Source organism: Chelmon rostratus, chromosome 9 (genome assembly GCF_017976325.1).
Source record: "Chelmon rostratus isolate fCheRos1 chromosome 9, fCheRos1.pri, whole genome shotgun sequence".
Classification (NCBI taxonomy): domain Eukaryota; kingdom Metazoa; phylum Chordata; class Actinopteri; order Chaetodontiformes; family Chaetodontidae; genus Chelmon; species Chelmon rostratus.
Window position 1 is genome coordinate 20237722 of NC_055666.1, and position 12518 is coordinate 20250239.

The window sequence follows — 12518 nt, forward strand, 5'->3', positions numbered from 1 at the left end:
AACCCTCTTTTCAGTTCGTATTTCTTCAGGACGGTTTGAGGGGATTAAAAATGAAAGTGCTGAAACATAAGTGAGACCCGCCTTTCGAGAAAAAACATACATGTGTTTTAACTACTTTTTATTTTTATTGTAAAATTCAGAATTTGTTTTACAAGTGCGGCTTTGACCACCTGCTCTTGTGTTGTGTTTCCTGCATAACCCAGAATCAACAGCTCGCTCAGTCTTTCCATCCTTTTGTTTCTCCCTCTGAAGAATCAAACATGTCTGAGTGACAAGACGGCAGCAGAGCATATTCTCTGTTGCACGTCTTCTGAGGGATTGTTTTGACTGACAGCTCTCTGTAACAGATTTTTTGACAGCCATTATTCTTTTGACTTTATCTTTAGTGTGGTTGCAAAAAGTTTGTTTTGTCCCTTTTAGGCTGCTTTTTTTCCTGCCAAAGGGGTTTTCTTGTTGTCTGCTCGAATCCATTTTGCCTTCCTGACTGACTGGCTGTTGAGCAGGATGGCTGAATGTCCTTGAACGCATCGGCCGCACCACTCTGATGACTCCTGGTTTTATTCTGACTCACTGTGTAATAGATGAGTCACATGACAGAATGTTTAGGCCACTGTCTTTAATTAACCTATGACTTAACCTGAAAAATCAACTTCACATGGCACAGTTTGAGATTTGGAGCACATATACTGTGCTTTAACTTGCGTGAGTTGATGTGTGTGTTTTCTCTTATTCGTCTCAAATGTAAGCCCTACTTCCTGCTGTCATTCTGCCTTTGAATATTTCATCCTGATTATGAAAACACAACAGGAACTTTTTCCAATTACTTTTTCTAAGGGAGGCCTTTCTAGTCAATGCTATAGTAATTACCTGTGTGCCTATCATTGTTCATCCAATATCTTCTCACACTGAGCTGTGACATATTTAATAGGTATAGTAAAACCAATTTTATTGCTCTTCTGCAGGATTAGATTAGTATTTGATGTACCATATGCTTAGAGTCCTTCTTGAGATGAGTTGAAGGAGTTTTTTATTGACTATAAATAAATCCATTTTCACTTGTCCATCATCTTTATATCAGGAAAATGAAAAGAAAACAAAGGGAGAAACCACCTGGAGGGTTCAAGTCAAGTCAAACAAACTAAATCAGGTATAAAACAAGGATCCATGTGTGTGCCTTTGTGTGTGTGTGGCACTGTACTGTATTGATGTCTGATTCAATGATTGATGACTCTATAGAGACAAAAGCTTTACTGTATTCAGGTGATGTGTAACCAGTGACACCCGTGTCTGCTTCCCTGATCCCGGTCACTGCGCTCCTGATTTTAGATGTGACGCTCAGGGAAACACACACTCATAAACCTCTGCAAACATGCAATCACTTCCAGAGACCGACACTGGGCCAGTCAGCGGGAACAGCTCATAATCCCAGCTCATTTTAAGGGGAGCCAGAGGACAGGATATTCATTTTTCATTTCATTCATTTTTCAATACATCTGGCCAAACTCTTGTTTATGGAATCACATCTATGTCTGATTTACGGTATTACCACCACCACCGAATGTGTTGTCCAATACTGTAACTGCTTTTAACAATGTTGTGAAGGCAGAAGACGTGCATGCATAAATTTATAGAATCAATTGGTCTGGGCTGACCTTTTACTGTCAGCCTGTGGTCTGTAGTAGCTAGCAGAGGTATATCATGGGTTGGCAGCAGGTTAAAAACCCTTGATCTGACAATGTAGTAGAGGTCGAGAGTCGTGGGATTACTGTGATACTCATGCTCGCCCACCTCTCAGTGATCAAATCAAACCCCCGAGCGTTCTGTTGAAATCCCTTTTTGATGAAATATTCTGTTTCACACAGAAATATGTCACATTACAGAGGCTAAAGATGCTTCAGCTGCTACGTCACTAGGCCTTAAGGTATGCAGGAAAAAGAGAGTCACAAGATAACAGTGGTTGATTAACTTCGCTTACTTACCTTAATTATTTGGTTTAACCTGGACATGCCTGCACGTTCATGCTGCACACTTTCACTCCGAGCAGCCAAGTCTTCTACTTTGTGCTTTAAGCTGCAGCAGCCAGTGATTAAGTTCCTTCATCAAGGCCTAATCGATGGTATTTGAGGGAGGGGAGAGTGTTAGTCGTTTGGTCTCAACTCAATTCAAAGAAGTGGTTTCAGTCACAAGTCCACTTCTCTAATCTCCAAGCTGCCACACACATGCTTAATGTCAGCTCCAACAAATTCTCTTTGTAGCATGTTATCCTCCGCACTGCAGTACTGTGCACATGCTTTATACAGTATATTATACAGTATATATGCTGGCTGTTGTACAACGGGCTGAACAGGTTATATTGTCAGAGCGGAGACTGACACAGGCACCCTGGAAAACAAGAGAAATTATCTCTGGTAGTGAAAAAAAATGGAAAATGAAATGTCAAATAACTTGAAGAAAGCACAGATGCTTACAGATTCTTGAATTACTCTTTCATGAGTTATCGTCTTATTTACTCTGTTTGTTAAAACGACTGCGTTTGTGTCTGTGGCACATTCATAATTTAATTCAGTCGTAGGTGGTGTCTCCAAACTCTCGTTTTGTTTTTGCATAGCTAAAGGTTGTGGAAAGACACACTGAGATGCTACTGTGCTTGCCTGAGTGGTGTAACTCATCAAAGACAAAACAAAGAATGAATACATCAGAATTACCTGTTCCCCGGTGTTCACGTTGCCTGAAGTTATGTTTTGTCTTATTAAAGCCGATGAGGAAGTAAAGCGAGAATAAACCCCGCAAGCCACGACACTTTTAGTGTTGCAAAGCAGCGCTGGAAATTCAGCCGTATAAGTGAGCAATTGAGTCACCATTTCCTTTTTACCACTTTTTTATTTATTTTGTTATTTATTGTCATTGCTCAATGTAGTTATATTTGTCCTCTGTGTCTTTGAGGAGCATTGGGCAGCCACCTGGGGGCCAACTCCAGCTCTAAGCCCTAGGTCAAGGGCACTGAAAGGAGAATTGACCTAGAATACATGTTTTGATGGTGGGGGTCACCCATGCAAACTCCACACAGAAAGCCCCTGCCCAGACTGGGAATCAGACCCAAGACCTTCTAGCTGCGAGGTGACAGTAACCAGCTGTTTTCTGTATGTTGAGAAATGAAGTGTGGTATTTCTGACTACTGATGAATTCTTCTGCCGACCACAGGCTGCCGATGAGTAAGATAAAACTCTCTGGTTTACAGGCTGACCGTCCTCTTTGACAGAAAACTGATAAGGACGAGCTCATTGGCAGAATACATGGTCAGTAATGTTGCAGCTTTGGAGGTTGTTTGGATCAGCGAACCAATCAGTATTTTCCTGTGTTTGATTATTCATCAGTAAACATTCTGCTCCTGCCTGTCGATGCCGCTGCCTCGGTAATGGATGCTTTTATTAAGGCTGATTAGATTAATTGTAGGGGATGAAGACACATTTGCTGGCAGTCGACCCTCAAGGGTACAAGGAGAAAGGATCAATCAATCCTGTCCATCTCCAACCACATAATGCACTGCTGATTGTTTGAAGTGCAGAGCTGGAGGAGATTTATATGGGTGTAAGAGAAGCCAGGCTTTTCTCTTCCTGTCTCGATTATTGTTCTCTCTATCTCTCTCTCTCACACACACACACACACACACACAAACACACACATGCATACATGCAAGGAATCTAAGTGTCTCCTCTCATCTCTGACTCTTCTTCTGAGAAGAAAACTGAAGTGTTTGAAGAGAGATTTTGGATCTCAATGGGACTTTCTAGTTAAAAAAACAAAACAAAAAAGGTAAAATAGAATAAAATAAAATATATAACAATTAAATTTATATATATATGTAAGTAAAGCAATAAAGATGTGGCCATTGTGGTAGATGATCCTGATTTATTGTTGAAATACAGCGTGTTGCCAGTTTATTAGGTACACCAAGTGAATCCAATGCAACCCATGCAGTGAATTCTGTCTTCATTATCATCCGTCTTCAGAGAGTCCATAGTCATTTTTCAGGCTCTAGTTTTTTGGTGATGCATTTTGAATGGAGTTAATCGGAGCTGAAAAAATTTGTAAATTAATCCTTTAATTGAATGACAAAAAATTAATCACCAACAACTTTCATAATCAGTTGATCATTTTGGTCATTCATCGAGCAGCAATGCTGAATATTTACTGGTTCCAGCTTCTCCAGTGAGAGGATTTACTGCTTCTGTCTGTGTTATACTTGTAAATTAAACATGTGTGGGTTTGGACTGTTGATTGGACAGTGCAATAAATTGGAAGATGTTTTATACCCTAATGATCAGTGATAAAAAAGACTGGTAAAACAATTTCTATCTAAATTAACGGTCAGATGTCGGCCTAATGTGAAGCAGCTAATTGTCAAATCACTTCTTCAAAAAAATCCTGATTTACTGGAGACATACACCAACTTGCCAGTTTATGAGGTACACTGAGCTAAATTAGGGCTGCAGCTAATGTTTTTTTTTTCATTATCGGTAAATATGCTATTTATTTTCTCAACGAATCAAGGGAAAGGGCTCAAACTTCCCAAACTTTTCCAAGGCTATTTCAGTGGTCAACACAGATCCAGATATCTCAGACGTTATTTTTGCTAAAATATATTTTTTTATATAGTTTTTTAAAATTTTCTTGTGGTGCTGTTGGATGCAAACCCTGTTTCATATGTGCATGTCTGGTGGTTGCGGTGCTACCTGCACTCTTTACATCACACAGTCAGATGCGTTCAATAATCCTCAGGTCACATTGCAAAGAAACACTAGTTGGGGTTTAGTTAATACAGTTAGAGAAGTGCATTTACAGGTACAGGAGGAGTTCGAGATCCCGACATAGCTTCAATTCATTTCTTTGGCTGCTTCTTTTGCCAGCGCTCTATTTCCTCTTCTCATGCAGAGCCCTGTATATAAAGATAAATTGTAGGTCTTAGCCAACACAGCTGTAATTATTTGACTTCCACTGGTTTTACTGTTCTGTAAGTAACAGATCAAAGCGGTGGAGAGGGGAAGATATCAAATATTAACAGTGTTGTGTCTGGGTGTATCTGTGCATTTGTGCACAGGGGAAGAAAGCTGAGTGTTTGATTAACAAGGATATATAGAATGATGTGTAAAGCAACTGTGTGTGTACGTACTATTCCTGTGTGTGTGTGCAGTAATATGTTCAACAAATTGCAGCGTTCTTATGCACCTATTTAGTAATGGTACTGTACATAACATTTGTCTTAAAGCCATCACAAAATGTTAATTGTCAGGTTAAGGCAACAAAGACCGTTATATTTACCCACAACTGAACTGTAAATGCGAGAGACAGCTTCATGTGACTGGATTGGTGTGAGCTCTGTCATTACGGTTGTTTTCACTCCGCTCTGCTTCCAGTTAAATTTATGATAGATTGCTCTCGGATTGGACGATCCCAGTTTTGTGCTGATGTAGTTTCACTTGCCTGGTTGTGCTGATGTTGTCTGTAGGTGAGGAGGATGTATAAAGACACACACACACACACACACACCCAGAAAACAGTAAGGTCAAAATGCCATCCGCTAGTAGAAGGCAGTTTTGCACTCCATGCATTTTATTGTGCCTGCTGCGTGTTTTTCATGATTAAGGATGAATTTACACGAAGAGCCTGTGAGGTTTCTCTTTCCATGTAAATGATGTCACCCGAATACTGTATAAAGTGCTGCAATGGCACCACCAATTAATGTAAGCATACACAGATATTAGTGTATACACATTTTTCTCGCACAATAAGCATATGATGAATTATGTGACAATTTTCTCCCTGCTGGAAAATTGTGTGTTTTTTTTATATATATAATGAGCTCATTTATAGAGTAGTGCAGTTCCTCATATTGAGTCAGCCAATGTTATTACATGTAAATTCAAAGAGATAAGCCAAGGGAGATATTGCCTGTTATTTTGGATTTATTATCATTTCCATTTTACATGTTTCTCACTTCTGTCATCAGCTTCCTTATTTCTTTCTCACTCCGAATCAGTCCGGCTTCTCCCTCTTCTCCATCTTTGCCTTTAGGGCATCAGTTTGCTTTTTGAAGCTTTCTCATTGTGAATGAAATGTTCTCTGGCTTTTCTCTCAGCTGGGAGGTTTACAACCAACAGGCCTTAAAATGGCTCCATTTCCCATCAGCCCCTGAGGGACCATTAAGTGGAGCTAAAGGCCAATCACGAGGGTCCAGGAGATCAGAAAAGCCTTGGTCTGAAATCAATCCTCAGAGTTCACAAGCTCATGACTCTGGGCCACACAGGGAATCAACTTCCTATCGACAAATTCAGTTTAAAGGTACAATGTGTAAGATATGGCCAGAATTTTAGTTTAAAACGTTCAAACACTAATACCATCAACAGAATGTGAAGAAGTTACAGTTCTGATTTTACGTCAAAGACGTTGTGTGTTGTTGTGTTGTGTTGCAGAGATACCTAAAAGTTAGCATGCTAACCAGCTAGACATAGCCAGGACGGGTGCTCTCGATGGATGCTGAACCGTGTTCTGTTGCCTGTGGTGTAAACACCAGCAATCCCCCGGTGCTCCAAGCTCACAGCCGGGACAGATTTAGTCGCCCAATAGGGCCACTAGATGCACGGCTCGCTGAGCTTACTAGCTAATGGCAGCTGGTAGCTGCATTCAAAGATAGCTACAGCAGAGAGTATAATGAGCAGCAATTAGTGGTTGCTCTGCTAATATGCTGCCCCCTGTTGGTGGCCAGTTCTTACACATTGCACCTTTAACCTTAGTCCCTTCAGAAGGAAAAAAAAAGCTTGTCAATATAAATGTTAAAAAGATAATATAACATAATGGCCTACATGTGCAAAATGCTTGGAACATATTGTTAAAAGCCATGATTCGGCAATCATTTGCCTGATAAATGTGCCAATTGCAAGAGAAGCAACCAGATGAAGGGAGGCTTTTTACTGTTGAGCTGTTAGCTGTAGCTTCATTTAAGGACACTTTCCCTCATTTTGTACATTGGTTTAGTCTTTGCTAAGGTAATAAGGTCAAACGCTTACCTGTGAGCATGCAGATGTAAGATGAAAATAAAGGAATACTGTACTTGAGGGTTCCTACCTGTTGCTTCAACTGTATGCTAAATAATTAATGCAGGCTTCACTGACTGCTGGCTACCACAGTGCAAAGAGAATGTCAGTGAATTCAAACCAATTGACTGTGGGGTTCAAACCAAATTGACAGAAAGTACTGTTTAGCAGAGGATTGGCTCTGGGGCTGAAATGGAAATTAAATTTTATGATCTGAGGCAGAGATATCAAATGTAATATACTTAAGGAAATTCCACTCCACCTCAGGCAAACCGCAAAGTGACTTGTTAGACCCCCCAAACAGTGCCAGTAGAATAATTTGTGTTTCTCAGTTGCTGCACTTAGTTTATTAGCAAAACAGTATTTACTATATAAAGGTGACAGTAGACTGAAATATTGCTGAATTTGCTCACAAGATCAGCTGATACAAGCAATTACAGTCAGCCTGTTAGTTGACATTTTACAATTTCTGACACAGCAGGAAATGTAAGTCATAAAAAAAGCACAAAGGAAATGACATGCACTGAAGAATATGTCTCTGGCTAATTAAATTTTCAATGAAATTTGGCACTGGAGGCATAGCTCCTCATTTATCATTAGATGTATGACAATTACTGAAAATGCACTGTATGCTCTGAGGCCTTTGTACTGTACGTCTATATTCATGTTCAGCTTTGGACAAAAACTGTGGCGTTGCAGTAAAGAAATCACTCTTCAGGCACTCTGACAGAGGAAGGAGAAAAGCTTTTAGCGTGAAAGCTTTCAATTCATTGGACACATTGGTTGAAAAAGTCCACTGCCTTTGACCTCATATTGTCTTCATCAGGGCGGAAAGTGAGACTGACTGAGCACTTGGCCTTAGCCACGAGCTAAGCTTACGTTTTGCTTTGCAGGTCTTTTAGCTTTGTGTAGACTGCTCTTTGGATTGCTGATCTATAAATGGTAATACTTCTAGCTGTATTAATTCATAATGTTGGTTTACTTGTTTAATTTGGTTGCTAATACCTCTGTATTTGATCCTGAGCACAATCATTGCCAAAGCGTACTCCTCTGATTTCACATTGCATTGTCGGACTTGAAGTTGACGAAATCATTACAATTCATGCAGCAGAACGAGAGATGCCATCTTTTTCTCCCTGAACACTCCTATTTGCTGTCAAAATGCAGTGCCTACAGTACCCATGATGCAACTTGACCACCGGCAGTTAGCGTAGAGATTCAAGTGCGTTATGCTGCTGAACATTTCCTGTTTTGTGGCACATAAGCACAAGGATGAGCAGTCAGGTATAGAAGTCAAAAGTTGACCTGTTTCTACATGGTCTTCATTCATTTTAGAGTGTTATCTAAATTCAATCAGCTGCTGTATTGCGCCAGCTGAGTTTCATTAACTTGACATAATTCAAGCTCTCTTAATGACTTGTTCAATGTCTGAGCCACAACTCAATACAGAATCATTCATGACTCACAGAAATAATTGTGTGGAACAGCATGGTGCCACATGTTGAATTGGCCTTTGGACAAACCAAACTCAGCCAGTGGCAACCAGCTGAGAATAATCAGATGAGAGTTGTCCCAGATCTCTCTCCCTTATGCATTTTGACTCGTTATCAGCAGCGACGAGACTTTGCCTTAACCTTGACCCTGTTCATACAATCTTTCCTTGAATGCACAACTAAGAAGTAAGAACTTTCAACCAAGACTCTGTTCACAGAGCGAAGGTGGTTCTTTGGATGAACTGGTTTTGCACTTTACTGGAGCTTCTTATTGTTTCTGACAGATGATGAGAGCAGGATATGAGCATGATGAAATGAAAAGCAAATATCTTACAGATCAAATAACATCAAATAGATTCAGATAAGCCCTTTTCGAGATGACTGTGCTGGTGTAATATTAAAATTGTTTGCAGGGTTGCGAAGTTTAGATGCCTGTTTGTTTTCTCCGTCGGCCTCTGTTTTATTGAGCTGCCTAAAACTGATGCAATTTTACCTGCTTTGTTGTTTCTGTAGATACAAAACCACTGTGTTCATTGTGTTTCATCAATAGTTAACCAATCAGCAAAGACTTCTCCTAAAAACAGTTTGAGAAATACAGTTACCAGATCTAAAAGCAACTCACATATGGAGCCACTTAGTTGGCTATGAGACAGTGTGGGAAAGCCTGACCAGGGCTCGATGGGGTTTGGGAGACTGTGTCCTGGTTTAACACAGCTGGTTTATTTATAAACGAAGAGTGACGTTTAGCGAACTACTAAAAAATACATGTGTAGCATATGGAGTATGTGTCTGCAACCTAGAGCTCAATGGTGGAACTGTGGCATCAGAAACATTATGTAGTATGAAATGAGATATGTGGGCATAAGGAATGAACCTTTAGGTCCATGATAAAATGAGGAAAACAAATTACCTGCCACCACGTGAGTAGGTTTTCGACACACATACAGAGAATAGACTGTGTTTGAAAACAAATGCACATTCATTTAAGAAGTAGAAATTATTGAATATTCTCTGAGGCCACAAGCGTAACATTAATTGACTTGTATTTATTAGCCTGTACAGCAAATGTTCTTTTGATAACTGTACATGTGGGCACAGAGGTGATTAACTCCACGTTAGTGAAAGCTCAGCGAATGACCATGGACATGTTTAATTTCAGCTCAAGGTCAATTTACAAGCGTTTTGTTCATTTCACACCAAATCTCAAAGACTTTCATTAGTATGTCATTAAGTGTGACCAAGAATGTAACTTTGATCATGTGATAAGAGGAGGTTGTATGGAAGTTGAAAGCTCCAGAAGAAGCTAGTAAGTGAACTTGATGTTTTTTGTTACCCCCTCAAAAAATGGATTAATATGCATGTTATACAGATAATGTTGTGGCCTGTAGCTCAATATAAAGAACTGAAGGAAAAATCGAGAAAATAATCTGCAGCTTCAATGATTAGTCGATCAAAAGAAAATTGTAAATTATTTATACAGTCGATTCATTGTTTCAGTTGTTTCAGTTGTTTTCTTTGACATTTGTCGGAGTAAATGAGGAGTGTTTGGGTGTTGGTGTGTTGGTTGAACAATTTGAAGACATCACTGTGGCCTCTGAGAAATTGTGATGAGCATTTTTAACAACCTTTTAACGTTTTATAGACTAAATGATTAATCGATTAAATATGAAAATAAATTTTAAGTTGCATCCCTACAATAGTCCTGGCTTGACGTGAACATTTTGTTATGCACTGTAGCAGGGAAAACTAAGTTTAACAACTAATGTCTGATTGCTAATACAATCCAAGAGTGAAGTCGTCTTGCTGACATGTTATTCATGATTAAAGATGGTTGTCAACTAGTCACTTTACAATCACTCAGGCTACTGTAGCTGTTGCTTGCTATATTTGGTGCCATTTGTTGCCATTATCGGCGTGTTTATGTGGCAACTGTTGGCGCCTTCAGAAACTCAGCCAGCTCTGAACACCTTATTGCTGACAAATGGTACAAAACTCGTAAAGACTGATTCATCATTTTCACCTAATGGGCAACTGATGCCTTTGCTTGCTTTGTAATTCAAAGCAGCATCCCACACAAATGCACCACGCTACGCTCTGACTAACTCTGAGCTGGCACGCAATCCGATTTGTTAAAAAGACGTAAAAAAAAAAAAAAAAAGTGGAGAGTGGGCCGATCGCAGTGGAAAGATAACAGCGTCACTGGGTGAGAAATAGTAGTCAGGAAACTATTTCTGGGCACATACCCAACTGGGCCAATTTCTGACCTCTTTTCCAGTCCAAAGCAGCATCGTAGGGCCAGCAGGACAGGTGGCATCGTGTTGTTAATACCCTGCCTTAGTTTTCATACATCCTCTTCTCCCCCCACGTGTTTTAGACCTGCGTTTAAATGATCGGAAACCTTTATGTTGCACCTCTCCTCTCCTCCCGCTGTATTGTCTCTCCTCTGAGTGTACTGCCACCCAGGCAGCAGGACAGCTAATGTGGTTGTAAGCCGTTAACAGGCCTGTGAAGCTCTTGTCAGGAACATTAACACAGCAACACCACAACAATGAATGTGTTATCGGGCCTTGCCATGGCAACATACAGACAACTTTTAATGAGTGGGCCTGTGCAGGGATGCTGTTATTGTGTTAGTGGAATTTTTAAACGACTGTTAATTAGCAGGATGAAAGGCAATGTAGAACTATTGCTGTATGACAAGCACTCTGGTAGATTGGGTTCCTCTTTGTCAAAACCTGTTTACAAAATGCAAAGCTTGCACAGCCTTAATTAATTATACATAGATCGTCAAACTGTGGCCAGGCTATATGAAATGTTTGGGGTTGAAATTGCATAATTACACTGATGTCACATTGACAGTCAAGTGGAAAAAAAGATCTGTCTGTTTTGTTTGGAAAAATCTCTCCAGTTTATTTTTAGCAGCACAAGAAGCTTGTTGGTGGTGGGTGATAGTGTAATTGCTTTGCAGAGTGTGTTGGTATACATATAGAGACAACCGCAAACATGATCGGCCAGTGGACTGCACTCACACACACACACACACACACATTGTGAGTACATGTAAACTAGGCATTTGGAAAATTGTTTTTGAGGTGTAAAATCCCAGTGCTGTTCAGAGCTAGTTTTGTATTACCACAGTTAAACTTGGTGTCAGTGAAGAGGAGGACAGGCTTGTGGCTCAGCCAGCAGCTGCTGCCGCTCTGTAATTTACAGGTCTGCCAGAGAGAGCTCAACCAGCAAGTGTTGTAAGAGTACTTAGAGCTGTGAAATGAATTCCATATGAGGAGAATGAACCGCTGGTGGATGTATGATGTGTTCCTGTTGACTTTACTGCAGGCTTTTTATCTATGGGGATCTGAATATGTTTGGTTTTCTGTGCAAGGCTCAAGACTTGGCAGAGAACCATGAGCCCGGGGTTTTATGTGCCAGCTGATGTGCGCGTTTGTTGTGGTAGGTTAGGGAATTTTCATTTTTTTGAGAAATAATGATGGATTTGTACTTTGCTCTGAGATAGCATTATGTGTATACTGCTTTATGCCTTTGTGTCTTGTGTGTCAAGATGAATGGTCAAAGCTTATATTTATCAAGTGTCTAAGAATTACACTGTAGAGTGCTGTAAAAGGCCAACTTAGGGGTATAAAAAAGTTCTTGAGAGTGCGGAATAACACATTTATCAAGCAGCTTCTACTTAAAGTGAACTGTAGGAGTAAACTTACAGAGCAGCACTCAAATGATCACATGATAAATCACATGTATGATCAGAGCAGGACAGCGATTTACCATTAACATCTGCACCACCGTTCATTTAAAGAAAATCTTCAGAACTTCAGTTTAAAGTTTGTTCCATTTGCATAAAATCTTTAATAACGTCCGCAGCAATTGACAAGAAACAACAATCTAATGTATTTATGATATATGTATAAAGAGGGATTAT

At 40.0% G+C, this 12518-nt stretch overlaps 1 protein-coding gene across 1 annotated transcript in view; it reads left to right on the forward strand.

Annotated features, from left to right (window-relative positions):
* Positions 1 to 12518, forward strand: part of LOC121611343 (ecto-NOX disulfide-thiol exchanger 2-like) — a 121680-nt gene that overhangs the window by 31782 nt on the left and 77380 nt on the right. The gene's annotated exons all lie outside the window — the stretch shown is intronic.